Source organism: Saimiri boliviensis, chromosome 12, assembly GCF_048565385.1.
Source record: "Saimiri boliviensis isolate mSaiBol1 chromosome 12, mSaiBol1.pri, whole genome shotgun sequence".
In the NCBI taxonomy this organism is placed as follows: Eukaryota; Metazoa; Chordata; class Mammalia; order Primates; family Cebidae; genus Saimiri; species Saimiri boliviensis.
Window position 1 is genome coordinate 21,905,118 of NC_133460.1, and position 5,856 is coordinate 21,910,973.

Below are 5,856 nucleotides of genomic sequence, written 5' to 3' on the forward strand. Positions count from 1 at the left end.
TCCGTACTCTTCTTTTAAAGAGTTTATTTTAAACCTATTATACTGGCTGGGTGCGGTGGCTCACGCCTGTAATCCCAGCATTTTGGGAGGCGGAGATGCGTGGATCACCCGAGGTCAGGAGTTCGAGACCAGCCTGGCCAACATGGTGACACCCTGTCTCTATAAAAACAAAAAACAAGAAAACCTATTATACCACACAGTGTATTTTGTCCACTGACATATAACTCCCTAATAACATAAAGCAAAGACGAAAACATTTGTCTTATTAGAAACAAGATACACCATCGCCTATTGTCTTCAAACATTATTGCACTCTAACTTTCTTAATCTGACAAAGCATTTATGAAACAATCTGCAGACTAGTTTTAACAGACAAATAACACCTGTAAGCAGACATGACTGTCCACAATTTTTTATTAGGTATGAATTTTACAAACTTGCTTGCGTAAGTGGTAACGGAGGAGCTGGAGAGTATTGCGCCTTCTCCAAGCTGCCCGATGAGAACCACCAAGAGTGTGGTGGAACTTACTGCCCTTTCCAAGGCCACGGCTCTTTCGGCCTGTAGATGTCGGTCCACACATCTCCCTGTGCTGGTGGACTGGTTTGGTGACCCACTGGGTGTCAGGATTTCTTCTGAGAGCTTTATGGAATGGATCAATGAGAACAACTTCAAAAAATTTGTATGTGGAATCTCTGCCAACCCAGTAAGAATTCAGGACTCTTAGAGCCCCACAGTGGCGTCCACGCGCTCCTCTGCAACAGACTGAAGCCTTCGAGCAAACTTTAGCTGGTTAACCCCATGACGAACAGGCTTGCTGTAAGTTGCACCCTTGGAACTGGGCGTTTTCGGCCACCACGGCGAACACGAATCCTATATATAACGTAACCTTGCTTGGCGTTGTAGCCCAGTCGTGGTCTTTATCAGGCCGGGTGGGGCGGGGAGGCCTGTGGAGAGCAGAGAGCTGCACTGCCGGTGGCGGACCCTCAGAAGAAAGCGCATGACCGAGACTGCTCCGCCCCGCGCGGTGGCGCGTGCCTGTGGCCCCAGCTACTCCGCAGGCTGAGGCTGGAGGATCACTTGAGCCCAGGAGTTCTGGGCTGTAGCGCGCTATGCCGATCGGGTGTCCGCACTAAGTTCGGCATCAATATGGTGACCTCCCAGGAGCGGGGGACCACCAGGTTGCCTAAGGAGGGGTGAACCGGCTCAGGTTGGAAACGGAGCAGGTCAAAACCCCCGTGCTGATCAGTAGTGGGATTGCACCTGTGAATAGCCACTGCACTCCAGCCTGGGCAACACAGCGAGACCCCATCTCTAAAAGAAAAGAAAAGAAAAAGAGACTGCTTCTTTCTCCATCACTCCTGGATATACCTGTATGCACTCATCTTGGCTTACCTGATGGCTGCCGCCAGACGGAAAGGCTTTTTTTTTTTTTAGGCAGAGTCTTGTTCTGTTGCCGAAGCTGGAGTGCACTGGTGTGAATTTTAAATTTTTTTGTAGAGATGAAGTCTTGCTGTGTTGCAGGTCTCAAACTCCTAGCTTCAATTGATCCTCCTATCTCAGCCCCACAAAATGCTGGAATTATAGGCGTGAACCACTGCGTCCAGCCTGGTTACAAAACTTCCATGTGCCTCAGTTTCTTTATCTGCAAAACGGGGCTAATAATACCTTCTTCATAGGAGTTCTGTGAAACGTAAGTGAGTGAACATATGCTAATCACTTAGAAGCATGTCTGGTACACAGTACACTTTCAATCAATGCCAGTTTTTATCACGTATTATTATTATTGTAAAATACAGTATGTCATTATACTATGTATTATTTGTTCTACATTTTCAAGAATTAGTCACTTCGAGTTGTATTTTCAATATTTTCTGTTTTTACCTTAATCTATAATATCTGATTTTACTTTAATCAGGGATGTGGTATGTATCATTTCTGCCCTTCTGTGGTATGAAATAGGAATGGTTTTTGTGAAGTGCATTTTAATGCTTAAAAAGCTGTGTTTTATTTGCTCTATCATCCAGGCTGGAGTGCAGTCATGCGATCTCAGTTCACAGCAACCTCTGCCTTTCGGGTTCAAGCAATTCTCTCTCCTCAGCCTCTCAAGTAGCTGAGACTACAGAATCATGCCACCACACCCAGCTAATTTTTGTATTTTTAGTACAGATGAGATTTCACCATGTTGGCGGTGCTGGTCTTGAACCCTTGACCTCAAGTGATCCACCCACCTTGGCTCCCAGAGTGCTGGGATTATAGGCATGAGCCACCATGCCGGGCCTGTCCTCTCTTTTCTACTTTATCAATCTTTGCAATATCTACTTCTCCTTTCTGTGTTTGAACTGGGTATTATTTCAACCTCTTCTCAAATTCCATTTTTCAGTCTCAATGCCTTACCTCTGAGAGCTTTCCACTCTCTATCCTCCAGATAATTTTCATCATCAAGATTTTGGAAAAAGATCTTCAACCCACGGCTCTGCTAGCCCCCTGGTGAGCCCTGTATTAAGCCACACTTCCTCTTGCTCTGTCTGCGAGCCGGAAGTGCCTGAAACCAGACGTTCCTTCTAGATGTGGCCAAGATCCAGCCTCTTCCCCTTTCCCTGTCATGACCCTGACACTCGGCTTTGGACTACATTATTGCTTTTTTGTTTTGTTTTGTTTTTTAAGACAGGGTCTTGATCTGTCACCCAGGCTGGAGCGCAGTGATGTGATCATTCACTGCAGCCTTGACCTTCCAGAGTGTGGATGATTCTCCCATCTCAGCTTCCCGAGTGGCTAGGACTGCAAGTGTGTGCTACTACACCTTTGTATTTTTAGTAGAAACGGGGTATCACTATGTTACCCAGGCTGGTCTCAAGCTCCTGGGCTCAAGTGATCTGTGTGCCTTAGCCTCCAAAAGTGCTGGGGTTACAGTCATGAGTCACCGCACCCGGCCTATTGCTCCAGTTCTATTTTGCAATGGTTCTCATCTTTTCATCTTTTCCTATCCTTAGACTAACTTTTTGAGAGCAAAAGATATTATGGAACCACCCACTATAGCTTATGTAGGCTTACTTGGCATTTTTATGAACAGAGAAAGGGGTTTTCGATGTGAGCTAAAGAGCTAGGAGCCAGATCAATATCTTCAACCCTTCTCTCCTTTCTTTCTTTTTTCCTTCATTACCGCTGCTTTGCTCCCAAAACTATTGGAAGGCATTCTTTGTCTTGTCCACAGCTGAAGTTTCCATTATTTTTTTTATTCCATCAACCTTCATTAAACTCCTTTTTTTTTTTTTTTTGAGACGGAGTTTCGCTCTTGTTACCCAGGCTGGAGTGCAATGGCACGATCTCGGCTCACCACAACCTCCGCCTCCTGGGTTCAGGCAATTCTCCTGCCTCAGCCTCCTGAGTAGCTGGGATCACAGGCACGTGCCACCATGCCCAGCTATTTTTTTTGTATTTTTAGTAGAGACGGGGTTTCACCATGTTGACCAGGATGGTCTCGATCTCTCGACCTCGTGATCCACCTGCCTCGGCCTCCCAAAGTGCTGGGATTACAGGCTTGAGCCACCGCGCCTGGCCTAAACTCCTTTTAATATAGCACGTACCATGCTCAATCTTGGGCGTATGCATTTGGATAATTCAAAATTGTTGCCTTCAAAAGGCTACAATGAGAGAAATATGTGTAACACAGCTCAGGCCTAAGCAGGAAAATCAGGGCAGGCTTCTCAGAAGAGGTGACAACTTGAGTTGGCCCTTGGAGAACAAGTAGGAGTTTCCAAGGAAAACAAAAAGCAGCAGAAGGATGGCGTTCCAGACATGCCTAGTGGTAAACTGCACTATTAGTTTGATGCAAACTTAATTGTGGTTTTGGCCATTACTTAATTACATTTGCATTAATGTAATAATTATCTGAAACTTCGTGAGAAATGACCCAAAACTTAGCGGTTTAAAACAACAGTAATCATTCCTTATCTCCCAGGGTTTCTTTTCTTAAATTAAAAAAAAATTTTGGCTGGGTGCAGTGGCTCACATCTGTAATCCCAGCACTTTGGGAGGCCGCAGTGGGTGATCACCTGAGGTCAGGAGCTTGAGACCAGCCTGGCCAACATGGTGAAATCCTGTCTGTTCTAAAAGTACAAAAATTAGCTGGGCATGGTGGTGCGTGCCTGTAATTCTAGCTGCTCAGTAGGCTGAGGCAGAAGTGTAGCAGGAAAGGCCACGAAACAAACCCCTCGAACACTGAACTGGGAAGGAAGGGGAGATTTATTCGGCCAGGAGCAGCAGCGGCACAGTTTCCTAACAGGCAAGCTCCCCAACAAAGAAAATCCTTGCCCTTTTAAAGGCTTACAACTCTAGACATTACATGTGAAAAGGTCTTGATCCATGAAGTAGGCGTGGGGTAGGTGACTAGGTGGGGGTTTGATCGTGTTTAAGCAAAAACAGTGCCTTCCAGAAAGATTCCTCCATACCATGCCTGCAATCTACAGGAGTGCTATTAAGGGTGGTGCCCGGGTCTGCCAGCCTTCACTTCTCCTATTGAAATGCAACCTAGAAGTCTAGGGGGAGGCCTCTTAGAAGCTTAAGAGGATGAAGGGTTTCCTTCCTCACAACCCCTTTTGAGAATCTCACCTATAACATTAGTGAGAGTTCTCGCTCTCATTCTCATCTTCCTGATCCTCTATTTTAGCTATTAACTTAGTAAGACTGTTCCATCGCCCTGTTTTGAGTTTAATTTCAAAAGCTGTATGCATAGGGGGTTCTGATGGATCGTAGCAGACATCGGGTTGTCCATCCCCTGGGCTACACACCTTTTAGTGAGTACCATTATATAAACAGGTTCCCTTCTGTGTCCCTGTATATTCATAATGACTGTAGAACAGAAGAATGGCAGCAGCTTTCTGTCCTACCTCAGTAACCTGGTGCACACACTGAGAGCATTCTCTAAAATCAGTTAATGTCCCTACTGTATACATCCAAATTTTGAGGATAGTAAGTCCCATGATGAGTTTCCTCATGCTTTGACCATGTGTGGGCCAGCCAGCTTCTGGGATGTGGCTGGAGCAAGGCTCATTGTCCTTCTCAAGGTGACTCTGCAGTCACTGTCTGGGTCTGGTCTAGCTTCCCAAGTTTTGGCTGCTGCAGGTTTCACGCGGCTGTGGTGAATCCGGGCTGGGATTCCCTCTACACTTACAGCTGTGGGAGTGGTCAGGATCACGGTCTGGGGTCCCTTCCACCGTGGCTTTAGAGGCACCTTATTCCAGTCCTTTATCCACATGTGATCACCTGGTGAGAAAGGGTGAACTGGGGAGAATAAGCTTACAGGATGTCTTTTATTTACCCAAGCTGAAATAACCTGAGTGATTTTTTCCTAGAGCTTGTAGCTGTCATCCTAGCTCAATCTCTCCCCACACCTGAGGAGTTCCTGGGAGTGCCCGAAGTATGGGCGGGGCCTATGATATAAGACTTCACAGGGGGAATATCGGGAGTACATCTAATTTTGAATAACACCAAGGGAAGTGCCTGCACCCACTTTAATTCTGTTTCCTGACTCACATTTTCCCTAAGCTGTTCATCTGCTCCACCTTCTGCTTGGAGAAAGTCCTTTTTCTCATGAATTTAACAGGCCTTTTTCTTTGTACAGCACCCCATGCACTTGAAGAGTTAGAGAGGCACACCGGGAATCAGTATAAATGTTCACAGTCTTATCTTCACTCAGTTCTAGGGCCTGAGTCAGAGCAATAGCTTCAGGCTTCTGAGCCGAAGTACCTGAGGCAGCGGCATGGTCTCAGTTACAGTGTCCAGAGTTACTACTGCACAGCCTGCACACCTTTTTCCTCATGGATTAACAAAACTGCCTCTATCCGCACACAACTCCC

General features: G+C 46.2%; 1 pseudogene; it reads right to left on the reverse strand.

Moving 5' to 3' along the window:
• Positions 1-407: 407 nt before the first annotated feature.
• Positions 408-3,610, reverse strand: LOC101039067 (large ribosomal subunit protein eL15-like; annotated as a pseudogene).
• Positions 3,611-5,856: the final 2,246 nt, after the last annotated feature.